Below are 25,358 nucleotides of genomic sequence, written 5' to 3'. Positions count from 1 at the left end.
TACATTTTGTTATTACATTTTGGATTGTTAGAGGTTCAGACGTCATTCACTCACACACAAGCAGTTTGTCTGTGTATATGTATATGCCTTGTGTGCTATATAATAGCCCTTTGGACGTCTAGGACCTACTATTGTCACACACTGTGTAAATATAACTTTCAATACATAAATCAGAACTCTAATCTCGGTTTTGGATACATATTTCTCACTCCAATATGTGTATACACGACACGAGAAGCTATGTATTATATCATCCACTCTTCTCCATTACTATTATTCCCTCTGATCACAGATTAATGATCACACGGCAGTTCCTCGCGTCGCCACTAGGGACGTTCCATGCCGTTACTCGCGCAGCGCCCAGAACAGAGGCGCCAAAGAGCAGCGCGTGGCTCCACACAAGACACGCAGTCTGCCTCATCGCTCCAGCTGCTCAACGTTAAAAGGAATCGTATACAATTTTTGGGAGACCACAGGTCGAATAAGCCAGACACACACGTCCCCCTTGACCAAACTTGTCCGCGTAACGACGTTTTTTTCCGGCAATCGATAGCAAAAGGTAAGACTTTGGATCTTTTTTGCAATTTTGTTTGAAGGGGGGAAAGTTCCCGGTGGCTCTGCTCGCACTGAACCTCCGCGTAGCCTTCAACTTCACCCACTACTGGGTTTCCGTTTGACGCTGTGGCGGTTATCGCGTGTGGGAGCATTGGGCACACTAGGAATGAGTGAATGAGGGAACCCGGGGTTATACAGTGCGTTTATGATGAGCTTCTTCGCACTTTGTAACCCCCCCTCCCCCAGCCCCTGGAATCACTACATCTGTGCATTCATTAATTTGCCATTGAAGAACGCCTTAACAATGTAACTTGTTGCGACATGTCGCCGTTTACGCGACAGAGTCGCCGAGGATGAGTGTTACCCGCTCGTGACCAAGGTTGGGTTTATTTGATCATTTGAAAAGGTTTAGTATATATCAGATATCTGACTGTCTCAATCTGCATTTCTACACAGGCTGCCATGAATGCACTAATGAACTGCTCTTCGAAATCCAAATAGTAGTCTGCCCTAACCATTTACGCGTGATTTTATCTATAGATTTTATTGGCCAAAACATATGCTACCCACGCCTACATTTTTTATTAATAAAATATAATGAAAGTAATTTTCGCTCGCGCTCTTCGGTTTGCAGGCAGCAACAATGTAAGGATTTACTGAGCATTAATTGATTTCTAAATGACTCCAATGCGTGTGTTTTAGTAGAAGGACCAGATCGCCTTTGCATGCATGGGGATGCGTTTCCGGCGACCGCAGCCACTTGATGCGCCAATAGGACGCATTCTGGAAACTTGGATGCGTGCCACTGCATGTGCGCTAAAGGCAAACCACGTTGGACTATAATGAACTATGGGTTTAGTTGGGTTCATTATTTTGTGATCGCAGGGGGATGAAAATGTTGATCCTAATGGCATCTTATTTTCCCTGTTTCCCCTTTCATCGAGGTGGGGAAGTGACTAGGACAGATGTATGAATATGAATACACAACCTTATTTAATAATTATTCTTCACTTACTTCCTGCGGACATTTAACCCATGTGGCACCGTGAAAAGAAAAACAAACTTCATTGGATTAAATTAAACTCTTGTTTGGTCAGATGTTTTTTTCCTGATATATATTGTCTAGCTCTGCCGCTCAATTCATCCCCAACGTGTTGCCAAGATTCATTACATCGTTCTAGTGAAGCTAATTTACATCCTTCATTTTTTAGCGACATGATATTTGGGTATTTAATACCATTATTATTATTATAATAACTAATAACACTTGATTAATAAAGCAATCTCATATAGAACACAGCTTGATCACAGCGAGGTACTTTCATAGTCTATTTGACTACTATCGTAATTTGCTTCACTCTCAAAGAATAACCAGTTACGTTGGGCAATTCTTTACAGCTAATATATTTCACAAATCAACTTGATTTATGAAAACATTCCTAACCTGTCTTCATATTTGTTCTGTTCGAGCCCCCTACGGCCCGCAGGCGATGGGAACAAATTAAATACTATTCTCAGCAGTGTGGGGTGGGCTGTGTGCTTAATACGAGAGAATATGATTTGTGACCGAGAGGCTACTGTTCTTTCTCTTACAGCCTGAATATTGCTGACTGACCTTGGTCGAGGTTAAAGTTTACGCCCCTGGGTTTTCTATTTGTGTTTCTGTGTGTCTGTGTGTTTTTGTGTGTGCGTACACGTATGTGAGATTGTTTCCAAGTATGCCTTGTTTTATTTTTTGTGCTATTTATTCTACTTTAATTGGTGCTCGGAAAAAACCTGTGAGAATGGCCTCTGGTCCCAATTGCCAATCAATGGCTTTAATTTTCCAATTAGACGGCACTCCATAATACATTGAGCCAAGGTGGCGCGACCTCCAAGGGGAAGGAACCATGACCTTTATTGACCCTAGGGTCGGATAATAGATCTGGCCTGACACAATTTAGGCCCCACATTGGATGTGTGAGAGCGGAGCCTCAGAGGCAAATTAGCTCGGAGGACACAATGGTGTGCAGTGTGCAGGCAAACGGCTTATCATTGAACTTGCCCTATTTTTGCTTACGTGAGAGGTTTCTCTTCTTAGAGACCGTGGCATCTTGGTATCAGTGGATTACCTTATTAACAACTCTAATCCCTCTTTATTCATGATACACGGCAGCATCATGAATCTTTCATTACATTTATTCAGATCGAAGCAATGGAGTAGATGTTGTCAAGAGGTTTAATTGTTCACGGTAATGGTTTTCCCAGCGATCCCAACAGTTATGAAAGGTAACCGATAACAACAAGTTTATCTCAGCACTTCAACATGCCAGACGTTTGAGTGTGCCTGGATCTCGTGTGTCCTTCTCTGATTGCGTTTGATCAAATTACTCCAGGACATGGTTTAAGTAAACATGATTAACGTAAAATGTAACTTTGAATGACAGCGTGTGTCATATCTGTAGCATATCTGTAGCATATCAATATCTTATCAATGGCCTTTTTAATATACTGATGTAAACGACTACAAATGGGACTAAAATGTGGCATTATATTCATTGCTCTTTTTAGCTAAGCTTCTTAAGCGGCTGTGGTCCAACGAGTGTGTAGAGGAGCATGACGCCATTGAAGGCTCATTGTTATTTACGAAATTGAGCTGAACGCATCGTGAGGAGCTCCTGCGATCCCCGCCATCGTTTCAGGCTGGCAGCATGACACACACGCCTGATCTCACACACACACACACACACACACATCGTCGCACACACAACCACACACACACACCAATGAAAGCATTCAAACACACACACACACACACACACACACACACACACACACACACACACACACACACACACACACACACACACACACACACACACACACACACACACACACACACACACCAATGCATCCAATCACACACAGTTTCAACCATGCACAAACACAGGAACACATACACACGTATACAATCACACACATGCTTGCGCACGTACACACACACACACACACACACACACACACACACACACACACACACACACACACACACACACACACACACACACACACACACACACACACACACATGGTCACCCATGCAATCACACTCAGACACACACACACATGCACACACACACAAAAAACACATACACACACACCTATTATATTACTGTGAATTATTTTAAATCAAGTGCTCCGTAGTGGAAACAATGATTCTTATTCACCAAGTTGGGATGCAGTGTGATGTCAAGGGAGGGCGAGGCACTCACAGAGTGAGGGAGAATAAGGTAGACAGTGGGAGAGAGCAGTACAGACTGTGACGGGGTGGTGGTGGGTCATGAGGTGATAGATGGCAGTGTTGAGGCTGTAAAGATGACGGATACAGCAGCCTCTTCAACAGAAGAGGTTGCTAGGCTAACGGGGAGGAGACTTATTAGATGAGCTAATTGATCTGGACCTGTCAGGGGACCTCACAAAGACCAGTGCCCTTTATTACTGCCTAAACCCGCGCATGCACACACTGCAGGCACACACACACACACACACACACACAACACACAACACACACACACACACACACACACAGTCTTATAACTAAGAGATAGAGCAGAGGGGGTCAGAGGGTAACTGGGGAGGTTGATCCCTGGGGAGGAGAGGTTGTCCTTGAGCAAGAGACCCAATGCCCCTGACTGCCCCCAGGGTGCTGTTGGTGGCCTGGAACCGTTGACTCTGCAGTCTATGTTGGTGTGAAACTATGAGACATCAGTTGCAAGGTGTTTCCAGTAAGCACGATTATGAACAAAATAATTGCTGTTTTGTTGCCAAGTATTGTGATCACAATAATTCATTGTGATTAACAGATTATGGATTCAAGTAATATTCTGTACCGCCTACTAAAAAATAAGGTGTAACGATTTGCCATTAGATATTAATGTAGCAGTCATACTAAATCTGATTTATTACTGTTTTACACATTTTTGTCTCTAATGTTAAAAACGAATTTAACTTTCGCGATTAGCCCATTTTAGTCCCCAACTCGCTATTTCAATGTGCTATTAATTGTACAGCCCTATTGGCAGTAGTGGGGAGTGTAAGCAACATGCTTCCAAAAGATACTGTGTACATCAAATATATAATGCATGTTTATGTGATTACCACCAGCACTACCATCGCTGGCGTCTAAAGTAAAGTCCCTCAATGATTTTATGACTCTCGCAACATCGAGGAGCGATCCCGGTTATTATCGTAATGTCCGCTTCGTGAGACCACCCTCATCTCTCTAGTTCAAGTTCTGATTCTCTCTGCAGATAAGTCTGGCTAATGAATGGTTTTACCTGAAACAGACTGAACAACAAGCTAAAAGAACAGTAATTCACAGAGAATACTCAGAGGAGCATATGTTTTATACACAACAGAGTATATTCTCTGTCAAATAGGAGAAGTATGTAGCTTCCAGCTAAAAAATACTATTCCAGAGTGGTATTTTCTATTAGCTGCACTCCCTAGCTTGAGTGACTGATGTAAATCTTTGTATGATGATAGTGATTGTGCGGTGTTGTTGACATTCACCGTAAAACATTGAAGCATGAGTGAATCCTGTATTCAGAGTCCATTCCTGGACAAAATAAACACAATGGCAAGGTGGATATTTAGTTTTCGTATTACCGGCAATTATTTTGTGGAGGTGAGATTGTGTGTGCGTGAAAGTGCACACAGACCTCCAGACCTCGTATCTCGTTGGTGGGCTGCAGGTTTAGATTTGTTTCCCCCTTCAATGAGTGGGTGGTAGAACTACTTTGTAAACAGGCCATTCCTCACCTGACTGTCACAGTTCACATAGGACACTTCCTTACAGTTTGGAAGAAAATATATTGGCACAGCTCCTGGGCAGGTGGCATCATGTCATGGTGTAAGTTTGGGAGCAATGAAGGCTGCCAAGGTACAGGACAAGGAACCGAGTTCTGCCATCTTTTATGGCTGGTATTCCAGGACTTTATGACACCAATGTGGATGACGACACAGACATACGTAACCATGCCTACACACTCTCACACACACACACACACACACACACACACACACACACACACACACACACACACACACACACACACACACACACACACACACACACACACACACACACACACACCTACATACACAAGCGCACTGCACACCTACATACACATGAGCACACAAAAGAGGATTTGCCTTTTTGTCTGCAAATGATTAAAATAAACAAGGGATTAGAGTTGATACGGAAGGATAACTTATTATCATATTGTTTGGTTTGCTATCTCCCAGATTTACCCATGCGAGAATAATCTTTGCGGTCATTTCATTGCATGCAATGGGAGTTCATTTAATGCCTTTGCTCTTCAATCTGACTTTGGTACCTGGGACTGTGATGTTGTGATACTCACTGTGTTTGACAGCGATATATGATGTATTTATGCCTCTGTCTTATTTGTGATCACCGGCTGACTGCAACCAATGACACTTTTTTGCTCGGACTGGAGATGCTCTCTGACAGCAACAATTCCTGAAATGAGATTTATGATAGAATGCCAATCTCTGAGCTGGCCGTGCTGATACAGGTTCACCCTCACCAACAAACTCTTCTTCCTTCCTGGCCCAGACTTGGTGGTGGGATTCAGAATGATAATAGTGTATATTTTTGCTTTAGACTAAGGTTAAAATCACATTATGATTACATGTTCGAGCTTTCAACAAGGGACACATATTGCAATTAATTTCATTGACGTAATTATGATACAAACAAATCATTTTAAATTATTATTATTTATTTTTTTCTGTGCTATTGCCTTTAAACAGTATCTGATCGGTCCAGGGATTTATCATTTCTTTGAATTGGTCTCAAGGCTAGTTATTATTATCTATACTGTCAATTTCACCTGCTGACCGGAGGAAGGGGCTTAACAATTCACCCTATGAAACCTTGGCAATTAAAGTACAAACCCACCAATTATTGTTAGTCACAGTAAACTTTGTTTTATTTAAAAAAATGGAAATTATAATTACTAATATGACCTTGGCAGGACATAATATAGTAGCTTTCTAATTATTGTTTCTTGAGTCTTGGGTAATGCAGAATAACTGCCTACAATAGAATATGTCGATGTTTAGGCCTATACAAAACTCATGGTAGCCAGATGCTGTGTTATTAATGATATTACTCCAATTATGTTAATAATATTTGAAAAAAGAGCTTCTGTTACCTCAACAGCTGGCCAATAGCGCGCCTACAGAAGAGCGAAAGCCCTTCCGGAGCTGTATGTGTGAGCATCCCTATTGGCTTATCCCTGACTCCCACTCCAAACAGAGCAACACTTGGAAACCAGGACTGGTACTTACCCACTTGGCCTTCCGTGAATAAATAATGCAGGGATTTGGCAATGCTGTTCTTTTTTTTGTTTCTCTCTAATTCTCTCTCGTCTTCAGTTTTCTATCCCTCCTCCTCTGGCAATTTGTCCACGGTGTGAATAACTCACAGCGCATATTGAGCAGCATTCTGCGTCATTTTTGATTGTACGCTATGATTGTTCTCAGACTCAGTCGTAAGTGACTTTGGATAAAAGCGTTGGCTAAATGGCTAAATGTCAACGGGATGTAAATTGTCTTCTAATCTAGACAATATCAGGTCTGCGGTCGTATCAAGCTGGATGAAAAGGAAAAGGAAATGTGGAACATTTCGTCCAAATAGAGCTGTTGAGTAGGATTGGTTGGAGAGTGACATAAAGGAGCTCAAGGAAAGTGTTTATAGACAAGGTATGAAGCATGAACATTCAATACACTTTCTCTAGACTAACACAAAAAAAATATCTGTCAGATTTCCAATAATTGGTGGAATTGAGAAGCATGAAATTAGTCTTTCTTTGGACTTGGATAATCCCTCCATTCTCCAAAAAGCAATATCACAAGATTGGTCTTTCTGGGTAAACTCACCACTGAAAGCATGGATCTTAGATGCTTTTTCTAATTTCATAATTCCGCTGCTTTGGAGAGATATAATAGAAACGTGGAAAGTACAGTGCTTCTTGTGACACAGGGCAGCTGGGAGAAGTCACAAAGCGACACTGCTGTGCTTTATTTAACCATGGATACATTCATGAATTAATAACCTGAATTATGTAGGTTTTCCAGTTTGATCAAACACCCCTTGTGCTCCTTCCTCTCAGTGCGTGTCCCGCTCTTTGCAGCACACACACAAACAAGCAAAACTGGGGATCAGAATTTGAAAAGTTTTCCTGCTTTTTGCTGAATAATGCATCTGAGGCGACCTCGTGGGGATTGTCGTACATTCTTTACTAATGGTAGTAGTTTGTTTTTTTTCAAGGCAAAGTGTACACACACACACACACACACACACACACACACACACACACACACACACAATCTGCACACACTCAAGCACTTCCCCCGTTTGACGCGTGCATGGTTAATAGGGATTGCATACTGTATGCTATAAACAGTAACGCCTACATGCACACGTTTGAAAGCTGACCCTGGTATGAGAGGATACATTTGTAATCATTACATTTGCCCAGCTTTGAAGCAACCTTTGCATACTGGTATGTTAGTGAACGAACTGAAAAGGACTGGTGATGGAGGTTATCGAAAAGATATTCACAGCTGGCCCCAAAATGAGCAACTATGTGCTATGGGATGTCATCTTGGGATGACATCCTGTCTTGTCATCTGTGTCTCTCTTGTAAAAGAGATTTAAGAGATTGATAATCTCAATGAGACTTCTCCTGGTTAAATAAAGGTTAAATTAAAAAATAAAAATAAATAAATCTAATATAGACCAAAAATGCTTGTTTACATTATATAAATGTTTAATTCAAAATGAATGCAGAAAAAGTTTCTAATTTTTTTTTAAACACTCTCAACTGCTTGATGCTGCACAGAAAATGTTACAGACAAAACAAACCAACAAACTCAGACAGCTCCTCCCGCTGTTCCTCCCCCTTAGTTATATTGCACTGACAGAGCGCACATCAGCCTTATCTCTATCGATGGGCTCCAACATGGCCTCCGGGGGCCAGCCTCTGTGAGTAATTGCCCCGCATCGCAGATTACGCCCAGGCATCCATCAGCCACCACTCCGTCTGCACCGGCAACTGAAGCTGTCGCTCGCCGTGTCCCGGACAAATGGGCGCTAACACGGTCAATCTACCAGAACAACACCCGCTCTTCCATATAGAACAGGCATTCGTATTAATGGGGGGGTCGGTTGGCTGGGTAGGGGGTTGGCGATTTGCGGTGTGGGTGTGTGGGTGTGTGAGTGTGTGTGTGTGTGTGGGTGTGTGTAATGGCTGTTCCATTGCGAGAAGGGGTGGACTTATGCATTCTTTGAACCATAAACCTCTTTGTGAGGAACTCCATGCACAACTCGACCTGTGAGCTTGAAATGTTTTCAGATCGGAATTCGTCTTTTTTATCCGTCTTTGATCTAAATGCAGCTTGTTAATGTTTAGCATCTCTGGAGAGTTCCATCATAAATCCATGGTGATTAAGATAACATTAAATTAAATTAATGGAAATCGAAGGGTACAGCTTCTTCATGTGCTTAAGTGTGCTTCAAATTAGCCTGTTGGCTTATTTATAAGTCAGCATTTTTCATGGGGAGAGAAAGCATTGAACTAGGGCCTTGTGCTACATGGCCATGGGCTAGCCCAACAGTGACCAGCACCATACTACAGTGAGAAAAGTATAAGAATGGTGTAGTATAAGAAACTCTCGATGAAAAGTGTTGTTGTTTTTTCTCTCTCTCTCTCTCTCTCTCTCTCTCTCTCTCTCTCTCTCTCTCTCTCTCTCTCTCTCTCTCTCTCTCTCTCTCTCTCTCCATTTCTTGACCTCTCCATGTTCTTGACCTCTCCATGTTCTTTTATGTCCTCTACAGCATACTCTTTTTTTTTGATATCTAGTATTTTTTTCATTTTCAATCCATTGTAGCTTTGTTGTTTACACAAACACACACTGCGCATTGACAGACAAACATTGACACGCGCACAAGCATTCACATACATGCATGCACACACACACAAATAGAGAAAATAGAGAAAAAAACAGGCTGGCATGATGATGCACTCGCAGACATACAAAAAACAATTTTGTTGTCCTCGTCATCTTTCCGTTTACTTTCTGTTCCCATTTCTCTCTTTTCCATTCATTTAAGCTACACACACACACACAAAGTCACCCCTATTTGTCAGACTTCTGATGTCCAAGTGCGTCTGCACTGCAGTGATGACAAAGGGACACCTGACTTAACCCTGGTGGCTGGAGACACTGTCCGATGAAGCTTCCTGCTCGGTAACCACCTCTGTCTAAACTTCTGACTGATTCCTAATAAGACAACTCTACTGAGAGAGGAACCCATGTAGTAGTAGAAGTATTTAGATGTGACTCGTTACAGTTTTTCTCAATAGTTTAAACACGTTTTCTGAAACTATAGCTAAATTTCTCAAAACTCTAAACACAAACCTGAGAAGAGCTAATCATTTTGTCAAAACTACACAAATTCTTCTCAAAACAGTTTTTTTCCCCCACCAAACAGTAAACACAGCTATCAAATGAATATCTCTTAGAGAGCATCAATTAAACACTGGTGTGATCAATTCAAAACAATTCCATCAAAATACTATTTACATATGTTTTGGCTTTATGAGGCCTTGTTACATATTCCAATGTATACAATTGTTTAGAAATAGCTTTATTTTTTAAAGTTGTAATTAGGTGGTACATATAGTACAAAGACTGTTGCCATATTGTAAGACAATACTTTGAATATATCACATAAATATTGCATTGACACAATCGTATCAGAATAGGATACAATGCATATTTGTCTATCCAATGAGCTACAATGGGCTAAACTCACAATCCCAGCTTCCCAGAGTCATACTGTACACCTATAGTTGATGCTGCAACATTGTTCTGACAATACACCAATGTTACCAATTTTGGTAAATTACAGTACAGTAATTGCACTGATAAGTAAAATGAAAAACACTACAATAAGAAAAGGTTTAGACTGTCTTTCGGGGATGTAATGATGAAGTCATAAGTACAAGTACAAAAAGGTAACAAAGCAAATATATATTTGTCAGCTGAACTGACTGCATTAAAAGCTTTTCGTAGGCCAACAGAAAATAAAAATAAGAATATAAATAAGGTGAAACAGATCTACATGTCAATCAGTATGTATCCCACCTCCAATCCTGATCAGGCCAAAGGACAATATCTACAACACAGTAGAGCTCACTGAGTCCCCTTTTATGCTTTGACACATGAATGATGTGTTTTGCCAGTTGAGGTTGAACAGGTCAAGTGAGTCAGACATATTGGTAAATAGTTGTTGCGTTTTGAAGTGTGATCCAGGTGAACCAAGTGTGCAAAATGATGAGATTTGTGCTTAGAGTTTAGCAAAATTGTGAAAAAAGTGGAATTGTGCTTGGAGTTTAGCAGTCTGGAGTCTTGTAGTTGATCCATGAGCTTCAAGTTTTCAGAATTGTGTGCATAGTTCAATTTTTTCTGTGTACAATCGAGAAAAACTAACACCAACAACAAAGAAAGTTGTTGTATGGCGGATTTTGATTTCTATTGTTGCATGTTAATAGAGAAGAAATGATTTGCACCCCTTCCAAAGCATAAGTTAATGTTGTATTTTGACTTTGCATTAAACATTTCAGCACAGCAGATTATATCGTAAAGAATGTAAGATATAAATTGACATTGAGTAACCAGAGGTTTAAAACACGATGTTTCACCTCATGCATACTCTTGTATCAACGCGTTCTTATTGTTTTGAAGGAGACGATTCTTATATCTTGCTTGCTGTGAATGAATCCTTTATGAGCAGGTAGGGGTTAATTTGCGTCTCCTCTCTGAAACGCCTCCAGTTAGGCTGTGGGAGGAAGAAATCATACCCCAGGACCCTTTTGGCACGCACGCACGCACGCACGCACGCACGCACGCACGAACACACGCACGAACACACGCACGCACACGCACGAACACGCACGAACACACACACAAACACACGCACGAACACACACACACACACACATTCAGCCACACCTCGCTCTCTCCTCAGCTGACCGTACCCAACTCAAGTCAGAGTTATTCAAGTCAAAATACTTCTACATTGGTATGACGACACTGCAGTACAATAGTTATACACACATTGTTATCGTTCTCGACCCTCAAACAAACTTAAAAATATAAATTAAAAAAAACTGGGGATGTCCAGGGATTGTTACAGAGCGTAATCTATTCCATTTCCCAGCGGTTTGTTAGCTTCCCAGGGTTAACCCTGTGAATACATTCAGTCTGTGTGAGACAAATGTGTATGCGTGTCGTGTGTTAGAGTAAGTTTCAGATACTTAATTTGCGCTATTGTTCATCTTTCTTGACAGAGAAGATACAGGGGTGGGGGGGGAGGGGGACACAATATAACATTCAAAGTTACAATGTTGCAAGATAACAGCAGACCCAAACTCAATGAACAAAATACAATAAAAGACAGTTAGTGTCACCTGCGCCCATTTTTTCCTTCCGTAACTTGGTTACGCAACGCAGTGCTTTTATTCGCTAAGAGACAAGGCTGGGCAGGGCCACCTGTTACTCGATGCAAAAAGGTATCATTTGAAACCAAACTCCTGGCCTGACTTTTGGGAGATGTAATTGTCATGGCGATAATGAACTTGTGTGTTTGTGTGTGTGGGTGCTCTTCTTCTTGTATGTCATTTTTATTTATATCATTTAAGAATTCTGAATCCCCACCCCCACCTTGATGAATGTCTGTACTGCTTACACATTGCACTGCTAGTCTACCTGACTTGGATTCATGACATGTGACTGTTTGTTGTTTATTTTGAAGGGTGCCAGCTGCATGCACACACTACTAATCTGGGGACATGCTGGGATTTGTAGTGGTGATTCATATCTTTGAAGAGATTAAACAACCATGTGTGCAATTGACTGTGTGTGTACGTTGGCGTGCACGCGCGTGTGTGTGTGCGTGTGTGGCTGTGCTAGCATTAACAATGGTTGTGGTCTCCCTTTCCCGGCATCACAATAGGCTTTGTGTGATACTTAGCGAGACTTGTGAGCTGAGGGGGGGGGAAGGGGGGGGGGTTCCCAGCCTCAGCTGTGATTGGAACAGTCGCCAATCCAACGGATTTACGGACAAATGACATTAATCGCCGTTTTGGTTTCAGTTTTTCAGCTTTTCCTTCATCTTTTCTGCCTCATCTTTTTTGTCCGTCACTTTTCGTCTTTATGCTTCCCGACTTTCCAAACCAATTTTCAGCATAATTGATCAACTCTTTCATGTGTCGTTGATATCACTGAATGAGACACTCCAATAAGAGCAGGGTTTGTAATATGTTGGACACATTCCGATTTTCTATAGTTTCATATTCTTACGTATTTAATTAGACTAATTTGTTTCTTGTCCCTGTGATATTTGTACTATTTAGTTGATTGATTATCCTGCTTGACTTTGGCTGACTGAATCTGTTCAAATCTGAGTTGCTTTCGAGGGAGCCTATATCACGGAGAAGTTAATAAGGAGCAAAAGCCAGACTCTGAGTGCCCTGACATTTTTGCTGTGCCCAGAATGATCTTGTAAAAAGCAACGTGACTGGGTAAAACACAATGGGGGAGACCGATTGAGGAAGGAGATGGAAAGGTTCTTTGTCAGCTACCGGGATGAATAGTGATGTGATACAATTCAGCGGGTGAGTTGGGAGGGGGGAGGTTGATGTGAGGTAAGTCTTCAGATGATTAGTTTTCAGGCCATGTCTATGGTGCTTTGATTCAGAGAGGAAGGCCATTTGGTTATTAGAGGAGGTGAGGGAGAATATATTGAACACCAGGCCAATGAAGTGCTAAAGCCTGGCGGCAAGGCATGTGCAGAGTGCAGCATGCATCATTTCATTGGAAGGTGTGGGTGTGGGTGTGCGTGCGTGCGTGCCTGTGTGTGTGTGTGTGTGTGTGTGTGTGTGTGTGTGTGTGTGTGTGTGTGTGTGTGTGTGTGTGTGTGTGTGTGTGTGTGTGTGTGTGTGTGTGTGTGTGTGTGTGTGTGGGGGGGTATTTACAGATCACTGTATTAAAGCTTTTCCCGAGCATGTAGAGTAGCTTGGTGCACCACAGCACACCCAGCTGATGAGTGTCATCGTCACTGCCTCAATAGCTTTATAATCGATATTTGACAGCTTATCGTGCATAACTTCGCAGACTTGAGGTGGATGCATTTAAGACCAAATTGTAATGCTACTACATTTTATATACATTCATATTTATGACCTCAAAACTGTTTTTGAATCCTTTAAGGATGACAAATGAGCGTTTGTACCAGGGTATTACATTGGGAGGAGTGGGGTGCTAAATGGGGTAATCAAAGCATTGATTGGCTTAGAGAAGAAAATCTCTTTTTTGTTTTTTTTGTGGGAGTGAGATTGTCTTCTGTGTGCAATTTGCTGTAATGGCTTGCTTTCAATAAATGTCCCCATTGTTTGTTTTGATAAACCCTCGGAGGACACATACATATTTATATATACATATATAACCAAATAAATCCACAAATCAAAGAATATATAAAATACTGAAGTGCCTCTAATTTTCTCTCATTTGGTTGTTGTTTTGGATCCTATAGCCTTTATTCAGATAAATAAAGAAACCAATACTGTACTTGTGGGTTCAACTAAAGCATTCTCCCACCCACTGTTAAGAACGCAACGCATTACCTGATTGCTGGATTCAATCAAAAACGTTGAATTGTAAACATTACATTGTTTCCCACATAATTAGATTTTACTTGTGGTAGTACCTGAAGGGCGGTTAAAAATGTTATGTAACTAAAATGCAATTAAACACATTTCAAAATGTTCCAAATGGATTAAAGTAGGCCGCTGTGAGGAGGTATATCCCACTAGCTCTACAAAAGCAGAATGCAGCCCAACGACTACGTGGCTTATGGATCTCCAGTGTTCACACATAGACAGTATTTTATACCGATATAACTGACTTTCCATACAGGTACCTTGTTGAAACTATGTTGCATGTTTTTGATTCAGGTTGTGCACAGAGAGGAGGGGCTAAACACAGGCGGTCTGTTGTCAGTCTGTTCTTTTTTTTTTAAATGCCCACAAATGCCCAGACCTTTGCAGAAAATTTGCATTTTGGATACTGAACATAATGCTTTTGTTTCCGGCAATTTTTAAAGCAATGGAACCGGCATCCTTATTTGAGCAGAACAATTACGTCACCTGTCAGTGGTCTTTGGTGGGCCCCCAGCGTGCCCTGCTTTGAATGTGTTGTCGGTGTGTATATTTTTGTTTGTGTCTCACAGCTTCTCTTTAAAGGAGTCAGGCTTTCACTGAAGTCACTCCAGCTTTCCTGGTTGTCCTGTTCTATTTTGTTTCTCCTAAAAGCATTTGTGTGTATTTGTGTGTCTGTGTTATGTGCCTCCATTGATCCATGGTACTTTTGGCCACCTCGTAATGCTTTCCAGCCTCAAGCTTCCTGCCCGGTCCTGTGGCCCTCACAGTATTACACTTGTCCAAGAGCCCTGTGCTTTTCAAGCAGGCAACATGTCTCGATGTTGGTTATAGAGCCAGATGCTTTCAGAAATATGAAAAGGGCTCTTGCTATTCAGCTTGCCTGGCATGTGACAAGCATCACACATTTTTCTTATTGCTGAATTTAGTATTTTTCTTTGGTGACAAAGGTTTGAGCGGTGCCATAATGTAGTGTTGGAGGGTTCAGATTGTCGTTCACATTTGAAAAGAAAAACGTATTCAAAAAGCCTTTGGTCACCCTTCTAACAGGTATTCAATATAGAAGGTAGATTTAGCATCACCATTAGATTTAAATTTGAAAACACGATAATCAGTACGAGAACACATTTTATACATGACCAGTCGTGTTTGTGATGTGGTTCCTTCTAATTGATAACTGCTCTCACAAATTATTTAAATTAAATAAAGAACAGTGGCGCATTAGCCAGCTGTAATCTAATGCACTTTACTCATTAGGGATCCTGTTGACCACTCAGCATGGCCTCCAGAACTCTGCTTTTTACAATTTATTTTCTCATTAACCCTTCATCAATACTTTCTTGGTGTGCTTCTTTATTAGACAGCGGCTTAAGATAGTGTGTTCCCTTCGAAGGCTTTTCACTTGAGTACAAACGAGAATAAACGTGACGAGTAAGAAGCAGTCTCAATAAGTGCTCTCACTCTTGCTGTCGGGAGACTGCACATTAATGCCTGAAGTCCTACATGCGAGCAGTGAAGACCTTCAGTATCACCGGTTTAAACTAACGTTCAGTGAACATTGTACCCTGAAAATTGCAATGTGGATGTATGGTTAAGAAGTTTTACTTGAGAAAAATGGAACACAATCCATGAACGTATCAATTCATACATCTTCAACGGGTTTTTCTGAAAATAATTTTGAGCATCAGGAGTATTGATTTACTTCTTGGTGTACTTTTCAAATGTACCTTAGACAGACTCAGAGGACGACTGATTCAAACCGCTTAAAAGGGTACTTTCCTTGAAATGAGGCTAGCACGGTTCCTCCCTGACGATCCATGGTGAACAAGGAAAGAAGGTATTCATGATTGTTGCGACTAAATCAATGATTCCAGTGGCCCGTGTGTCTGGATCTAAAACACAAAACACCAAGGAACCAAATGCTAAAACACCATGAAGACAACACTTTTGACTGAAAGACCAAATCCGTTACCATCATCTTCCTTGCTTCTCTACCCATCTAGAAACCAGTGACGTGCGGTGAAGTCAGTAAGTGGGTAGGCACTGAGTTATGAAAGCCAGATTACCTCATTTATTGTTTAGGCTAATAGGCTACGTGACAACAGTAGGCTATGCACAAGCGCGGCGCACAATCCGTTTGAAACGAGCGAACAATTTTCGGTCCCTTTTTCTGCAAGAGTGCATCAAGTGTTGGCATAGGCCTCCCTTTTGCCAGTAGCTCATTTTTGCTAGTAAAGTTGAGTTTAGAGAAATTTCTTAGCTCTAAAATATCGGTAGATGTTGCTGCTGTCATTTTAACTTTTTGAGTTTCGCAGGGATTACGTGTAGCCGGTGTAATGACGTCAGCTGCGCAAATGTCCAGTAATATCTCGATTTCGATTGGTCCATGTTTGATACGTAGCGTAGATGATTACTGGCATAACATATTTACGTACAAAGGCACAGCAGAGTTGTGCCTTTCGGCGTAGATGTTAAAGAATACAGGATCGAAGTGCGCATGCGCCACATTAGTTTTTCGTTGCCGTTCACAATGAATGGACAGTAAAGGCACTGCTTATTCTACCGGTTTTTGTATTTGATGTTGCGTAACTGATACAATTGTCGTCGTAACGTCTAAACAATTGGAATAACGTATATATTGCATATATAAAACACAAGTATACTCGGTACAAATACAAATACAAGTTTATTAAATACAATTATTTAATAAACATTTTTACGTTTGAATTTTGTCAGGGTAGGCAGTGCCTACCTTGCCTACCCTGACTGCACGTCACTGCTAGAAACTCAGATTTAAGATTTTCCACTTTTCTTAAGCGCCACAGCATTGAAGCCTTGTATGAATGATCAGTTGTTAATGGTGAATTGGCTATTCCAACCTCAGCAGGAGCAGTTCTGGGGAGAGTGGGGTGGAGGGTGTTCGGGTGTGGGTGGGGGGGACTGGGGGGGACGGACATGGGTAACAAGGCCTGTGGCAGATCCATTATTCATGGTTCAACCGGGGCTTGTAGTGAGCAGTGACTCCCGATCAGCTTAAATCAAACAAGGCCAGCAAGTGCAAAGACCCCAGGGAGATGAAGGGCCTGCATACAGGTGGCAGAGAGATGGGTGCTGGGGAGGATAAAGGTCAAAGGCAGGGGTGCCAGGGACACAGAGGGAAGGAGTGTGGAGTCTGGAGTGTGTGGGGGGGGTCAGGCTTGTCCTTTCTCTGTTTGCCCCTGGGCTTGAAAGCCGTCAACTCATTGAAAATGTATCCTGATCCGTATTTTCACCATGTGTCATATTTATCCCACTGTGCTGGAACTTGCACTCCTCTTTTCAATGCCTTGATCAGTGATGGTTTGATTAAAAAATAGATTCAGCCCTGCACTGCCCCTGTCAAATGCTTCAACTTAATTATATCTCTGGAGTTGTTTTGGGTTACCAATCAATTCGATGCAGATAATACTAAAAGGTGTCACGTGTGAGTGACACGACATTTTGTGAACCTCTTTTGGCAAGACTGGTGGATATCATCAGACTGTGCCTGGGTTTCCTGAATATTTCAGCCGACACCAGCAGCACTATTCTGGCGGACGAGTAGAGCCAGTCAAGTCACACCCCACCTCCTGCAGGCTCGCACTGCCACTCCGCCTTCCTATTACCAAACCAGTAGGACTCTCTCACAAGGAGCGCCTCCGACCTGCGGACCACTGATTTTCTCTTGGTGCCGAAAGTATTACAACAAAAAGCCTCAGCCTCCTGTCGACTGCTTCGATTTCAACTGCCACGGCACTTAATTATAGCGTAATTAAAATCTGGCACTTGGATTACTTATGGGTTCATTTCTAACAAATGACTTTACGTCCCTTTTGTTAACTGTCATTGACAAAAATCTAGGATTTTAAATTGAGAGTATAAACGTCTCAAATCTGAGAGCCAATCAAAACATTTGTGTGTTCTTGCGTGGTACAATTAAGCGAATGATGCAATCAACACTACCGTGCTGTACTGCGCCACCATAAACCCTCTTAAGGCTGGTTTTGCAATGCTGCCACCAGTTTCTCTCTGCTGTGAAATGTTGGATGAAGTTATGTGATATGTATGTTTGTACTACTGAGTACATTGAGTGCAAATTAGTAAGATCTGGTTTTATCAATGTATACTTACTTTCATCAATACAGTGATGAGGTGAAAGTCTCCTTTGATGCAGAGTTAAATCATGGCAGTGGCCAGAGAGGCACGGGTGGACCGCTAAGGAGACCTTAGCATAGCTGCAGTCCAAATGTGCTTACCTTCACATTTAGTCATTTAGCAAACGCTTTGATTCAGAGTGCGACTGAGAGAAATATTTAGGAAGAATTAACATGTCGAATATCCTTAAGTTGAAAGCAAAGCACTGGGTAGAGCAGACTGCAGCTATGAAACGTTATGTAGATTATAAATAATAGTAATAGAAATATATTTTAATCTATTTTTCTCTATCTCTTTGGTTTCCTTAACACCCACAGATGATTTCCGATAAAACGTAAGCCAAACAAACAAAATAGGTGGGCTTTAAGGGCCTTCTTAAATGGGTACCGGGTGTTGGTTTGGCAGATGGGATTTGGGAGAGCTTCCCAGAGGCGGGGGGCAGGTGCAGTGAAGGTATTTAACTGGGAGCGCCAGCAGAAGTCATGGAGGCCAGGGTTAATGTGGCCTCTTGGCCAGGTGTTTGTTAGCAGGCGGGCAGCTGCATTTTGTGCATATTGACCCGTTATTGAGCGTTTTGATGGTCGAACCCGATAGGAGGCTGTTGCACAAGTTTAATCTAGTCTAGTATATAAATGTGTTTCGAGAGATTTGTCAGCAGAGCGGTTACATTATTTCTCTCAATGATGAACGCAGTGAGAGTGAAAGACTCCTCCCAATCTCTGTCCAGCCTTCAGGGGATTCAGTTGACAGCTGCTGCGTGCAGTCTGGTTGAGAGGAAGGCAGGGGCAAGATGTAGGGCAACGCATACCCTGCATTGCCCCTGCTCAATGCTTTGTATGTGGATCTAGCTATGTGTCTACCAGACAGCACTCAGCCTTTGTTAACTCAAACACTATGTTCATAAAAATAGTGTACTAATATGCACTGCGCATGTAACTCCAAAAGCAATACAACTAAATTGTTACAGGTTCATACTCTTTTGAACCTAAGTGAGGAATAGCATTATTCATTGAGTTTTTCTGTCTCCTCTCCAGTTGTTTGGTTTTGTATTGCTTCTACATTACCATACACTGCAATCCATCCAACCCTGTGTGGATTCTTTCAACTGGGATTTATATATCGATTGTGTGTAGGGTTACTCTCAGATTATTGTTATAATTCATCCACATTATTCAGCCCAAGCAAAAGGAATTTTAAAGCATTCATTTATAGTTTAAATAGGAATTGAATAAATGTAATACAAAGTAGAAGCCTCCAATGCACTTAAAATATTAAAGAATTTGAAAAGTGACTATGGGTTAGGTCCAAAAGTCCAAGGAAGATTTCACCACTTTACTTTCTTAATTATCTTTGAACTAACTTTTAATTTTTTTTTGTTTGAGGGATGGAGTAAAGAGTGTCAATAACAAAAAAAAAATATATATATTAACTTTACTAAAGTGGCTGTATGAAAGGAAAATTTATATTAAATTGGAAGTAAAAGATTAGGTCAATTCTGAAGGCAAACCCTTTCTTTGCATTACATAGTTTGAGGTATTATAACACCAGCTCGCATGCGACTGAATGTTAAGATCCAGTAAGGGGAAAGTGGACCTATGGTGCTATTTTGTCATTGCTAATTGCTATGCAACAGAGGGAGCAATGAGACTCAATCCCTCAAGCCAAACAATGACAATGTATTGAGGCAAGCACTCAATAGCCAACATGGGACTGATTGCTTGGCATATTAAATAATTAGGATGTGCTCCTTAAAACCAAATCAGTTTCTCCTTTTCCCTCTTTTTGTGATGTTTGTGATCTAGACGATTGAAACTGCAAACCATAAGTTACACGTTTTCTGACAGTTGGATATCTGCACCATGCAGTGCGGTTGCCAGAAGAGGCTTAACAAGCTTTTGAAATGCTTTTTGATTGAGGGGCAGATGTTATACGCAGGGTTCTAGCTTCTTGCACAGTATCTTATCGCTAATGTCCACATGACATTTTCGTCTGCATTGCAATCGTAGTCAGATTTCGTGTCGTATTGCAAAACAACAAAACATGATCAGCATTATAGGGAAACATTTGTCCTCTTAAAAAACGATAACTGGCGATAACAATGTACAGATGACGTAAATCTGTGGATATTAGGTGTCTGTCATCGATGCAACAAATATCTGGCTAGTAAGTTCCCAATCCTACCCAGCAGAGGGAGAAACATGGCAACTGACATAGATTTCCCTGGGCCATTTTTTACAGAGCAGACATTATCAGCATCTTCTAAACACAGTACTTAGCAACAGTGCCCCCACCATGCCCCTTGTAGCTGTTGAACCTGTATAGCATTAAAGAGTAATGAAACACCTTGCTTCATCCAGCCACTGCTGCTGCTGCCACGGGGAGTGTAAAAACATCAATCTCTGCTAGCATCCACCCTGGCACGACCTCCCTCTCGTGGTATCATGAGCGCTTTTAGACCACATATTTTCTATATCTGCGTAGAAATAGGAGTGTCTCCAGGTTCTGTATTCGGCCTGCATTTGATTGTTTTTCTCTAACTCTGTCTTTGACCAGTGGCATTTTCGTTACTTTTAGGGAACAACTTTCTCAGTGAAAATACACAGCAGAACCAGATCACATTGTTTTCTATCAAGCCATTGTTCAGGTCGGAGACCCAGACTCGGAGCATAGATTGAGCTCTTCGGTGGGTTTTTCTATGGCACATGACTCCTTTCCCTCGGACAAAGCGCCTTCCTGCGATTATCATGATATCTGTCGGGTAGCCTGTTTATCTCTCTCCACTTTGCACGTCCCCTGGGTGGTGGCTATAGTCTCCCAGTCCCTCAAGCTTGTTCTCTGCTCACATAAAGCACGTCTTTTATGTTGGAACGTTATTCATCTAAGTCAAATTTCCTGAATGTACCAATTAAATAATCATTAGCCTTGTTTCCACATAAGTAAAATTGGTGATGAATATTCATGGAATGTGGTGGGACGACCAGACTCAACAGAGAGGAAATAGTACTACTGTGGTTAGCATGCGTGTGTTTCTTATTCTTCCTAATGAAGAATTATGTTATTTCTCATTCAATATATGAATGCCTTTTATGCATCTGCATCACTATTGGAGTACTAATGGAAAATCATTTGAATAATTTAACACTATAATATTTGACAAATACCATGATTCATATAAACTCATAAGTAATGGCAGGCCTCACACAAGTGTTAAGAAGAAAAGGCATTTGCAATGAATACATTTTCAACATTTCAGCAGAACATCTCGTTTGAATGAGCAAGGCGGCCAACCAGCGCAACAAAACAAAAAATTTGAAAGAGTAGAAAAGTCCAGGGACCAGAAACAGTGACACGTTCAAGAAGGCGTTTTCATTTAAAGTAAACTCTGGGGCAGGCTATTCTGGTTGAAAACTAAAAAAGCAAGGATGTAGTGTTCAGGAAGCCTACCTTAAACAGTGAATAAAAACAAACAATAAACCTCATGGCTACTGCTCATTCGCTGGCTTTATAGAGTAGTGTGAAATGTTAAGCCGCATGGATTGGTTTGTCAGTCGAACTTGGAACTTGTCCGCAACTGTCGTCGGCAACGTCTTGTAAGCTCCTTGGCGTGAATGTGCGCTTCTCAAGGATTTTTCCCAAAAGATTAGCGAGGGGACACTAGAGTTGTAGCATTAAATCGCTGCTGTCACATCACAGAGCTTATCCGTGCTCCTGCTACATTGTTTTAAGCAAATGGTGCTACACAGTCGGTGCCCACTCTCGGTTGTTTGTCTTTTGGTTAATATTTCTTAATTCACCGTAAAAATATAACAAGTGGGTTGATTTGTCAAGAGTATCCTGGGTGTAGCTCACCTCCGTTGTTAAATAATCTGGTACAGAACAGTTAAGAATATTACGGGGGGAGCAAGAAAGAAGACATTTAGCAGCAATTGTAAGCAGCTTGGGTTGATGTAGTTTATTGGCAAGACAGAAGGGGTGTGGGTCAGCTATTGGAAAGGAGTCGCATATCCACTTACAACTTGGAACAGTTCCCTTCCCTTCTGTTCTGCCTCTCTCTGTTCTCCTCTGTCCTCGCTCCCCTCATCCTCATGTGTTGCCTTTTCCTTTCCACTCGACCTAAGACTCATCTGTTACAGAGTAAGAAACAACGAGAGAGAGAGTGAGGGAGATAGAGGTGATATTCACTTTGACTCTCAAACCCGAGACCAAAGTCTCTACGGCTTTGCAGAGGCACCGTCCTTAGTTTTTCATTTGACTCGAGAACCAGCTGTTTGTGAGTGTGTCATTGCCATGCCACCCAGTGAACCTTATGGAGTGTCCTGCCAATTAGTCTGGCCTCACATGCCTATCTAACAGCCTGGGCTGAATATTGGGCCGTGCAGCTATAGTTGCCTTTTCCTGATTTGCTATTACTTCTTTTGCCTGGCACCCCAAATTGACTGTTGAATCTCATGAATGTTTGGTTTAGGGGCCAAGGATGCCTTGTTAATAATAATGCCATTTTAAGTCAACCATTCTGGATGTTCAGACTTAATGTAGGTCATGCTTGCGTCTTAAACATACCTTATGGAATAAGAAATGCAGGCAAGTGTGTAAACCTGTCATGATTATAAATGACTCAGACTGTATATTACTGTATGAACGCATATTAATTGTACATATTGTGAGGCTCATTATACAACAATGACCTTTCACAAAAATGAAACGCCCGATTTGAGAGGCTTAATACGCTTAGTCAAAGCAAATGAAAAATAAACGTTCGATTTGTAGTTAAAAGCTGTTCATACTGATTTCTATACTATAATTTGCCTATATATGCAATAAAAACATTGCTTTAGCTTCTTGAAGGAAGACACATGCAATGATTAATTAGCTTGGTGACTTGTCCAAGAAAGGCCCTCAGACAGCATATGCTCATGTGCTCTTGCTTTTCTTCCTCATGAGTTAATCATTTGTCATATAACACTGTAGGCTGCATGGTTTGTTAATGAAGCCTCCGCATGTTCCAATTCCTTTCCTTTATTGCTGGAACTACTGCAAAAAAGGAGAAAAAATCCAATGTACGCATTTCTATGGGGGCTTTTATTTTCATTTGGGAAACTTTACATTAATGTTTCTCTGAATTATTAGACTTGTATCTTGATAAACATGACATTATCTCATAATTGCAGGATATCTTGTGGAAAACCATAAAAAACGGATTACGATATGATCTACGATCTCGTTAAAAGAAGAAGGATTGTATTTATATTAAGACTCACTTAAGCCAAACCAGATAATGTATTTCATTCTCTAAGCAGACCTAACTGATTTGATCCTTCAATCTCTGTTTCAAGGGCATTTGTTTTACTGCTGAACCATAAGGGATTAACTCATGACATGTACTCTCTACAAAAGGAACTGTGTGCAACGCCTTTCTTGTACAAACATACATTATTCTATTTATATGCTTAAATTTCATACATTGGTTGTAATTAAGAAATCATTTCCCATGTTTACTTAATATCACATTTTTACATATTAGAAGCTGTCAACAAGGCGGAGAGTTTTAATTTAGTCTCAAGGACTTTATTTGTCTATGAATCTGGGGCTTACCACTATATGGCTATTTGAAGAGCTATTACAATGCTAATCTTTATTTGCCACACTAATAATTCATTTTGGTTTGTACTTCCTGGGTGATTGGAATTAAATGAACAAAACAAGAGCCATGCATTTTGCATTAGAGAGCCGGCCTATAAATAATACATTTTAACATATTACCTCAAAGACAGCAGTCGGTGGGTGGTAAATATCAATTTCAGTTCTAATTACATGGGACTGATGCAGGAGAAGAGAAGATATATAGGTGAACAGAGGGGGGGTGAGAGAGTAAAGGCTTACTTAACTTCCACTTGAACCAGGTTTTGAAACATATATACCCAGCAATATTCTGCTCTTGGTTGAATAGAGGTTGGTTTTATGAAAAGACTGATGAGCGAAAGGCAATAAACACTTATCCACACTCAAATTCACACACTTGTGTATACACATGCACAGTCCTGTTGATACACTCACTTGTACACAAAAAAAAAGAAACGAAAATATTCAGCATTTTACAGTCAAAAGCGTCCAATAATTAGTTTAAAGGAGGCAAAGGATCTTCAGAAGGAGTCCACATGTGCTCTGTTTATAGATCTTCTGATAGTGAGTTAGGTTAAAATCTCCCTAAAATTTGAATAGGAAAAACTAATTGTCGATCATCCCTTCAATTGCCAATATATGATCTGATTGCATATTGGCACAAGCCTGATGCCCACAAACACACACAATATGATGCATAGGCAATAATAATGACATCAACTAGAATGTTTGGAAACCAGGTTGAAATAGGTATGCACATGTACACACCCACACGTTCACAATGAATAGCTTGCAGCAAGGTTAAAAGCTGTTTGTGAGATTTGTGTGTGTGTGTGTGTTGTGCGTGCCGTGCATGCGTGTGTCACAACAAGTGATCACTTAATAGTACATTCTATTTGAGCCTTTCTTGTTTTTTTGTCTTCCACTTAATGGATTCTTATTCCCTTGATCTGAAATGATGCAGGGTCAGAAAATGGCGTTTGACAAGCTTTTAGCCTGTGCACTCGCGGCAAAACAACGCTCAACAACTGTTTGGATTCGCCGGCGACGCTGAATGGTCCTTGCTCACACAACACCCTTGTTTTATAGATCCTCCGCTCCACAAAAGCTAATGGCTACGGCTCAAGCAAAACACTGCTACCATTGTGGACGACGATCGAAAAAAGACAGGAGGTGGGGAGGGTTGCCGGAGGGGGGGTGACAGTGTATTACCCCGAG

At 41.2% G+C, this 25,358-nt stretch overlaps 1 protein-coding gene across 1 annotated transcript in view; it reads left to right on the top strand.

Moving 5' to 3' along the window:
- The first annotated feature begins 456 nt into the window (after window positions 1–456).
- Window positions 457–25,358, top strand: part of LOC130401910 (cadherin-22-like) — a 138,776-nt gene continuing 113,874 nt past the window's right edge. Inside the window, exon 1 of the mRNA XM_056605936.1 lies at window positions 457–559. The gene's annotated coding sequence lies outside the window, so the exon portion shown is untranslated. The remainder of the gene's footprint in view (window positions 560–25,358) is intronic.

Source organism: Gadus chalcogrammus, chromosome 13 (assembly GCF_026213295.1).
Source record: "Gadus chalcogrammus isolate NIFS_2021 chromosome 13, NIFS_Gcha_1.0, whole genome shotgun sequence".
In the NCBI taxonomy this organism is placed as follows: Eukaryota; Metazoa; Chordata; class Actinopteri; order Gadiformes; family Gadidae; genus Gadus; species Gadus chalcogrammus.
This window is presented reverse-complemented; position numbering and strand designations above follow the sequence as displayed.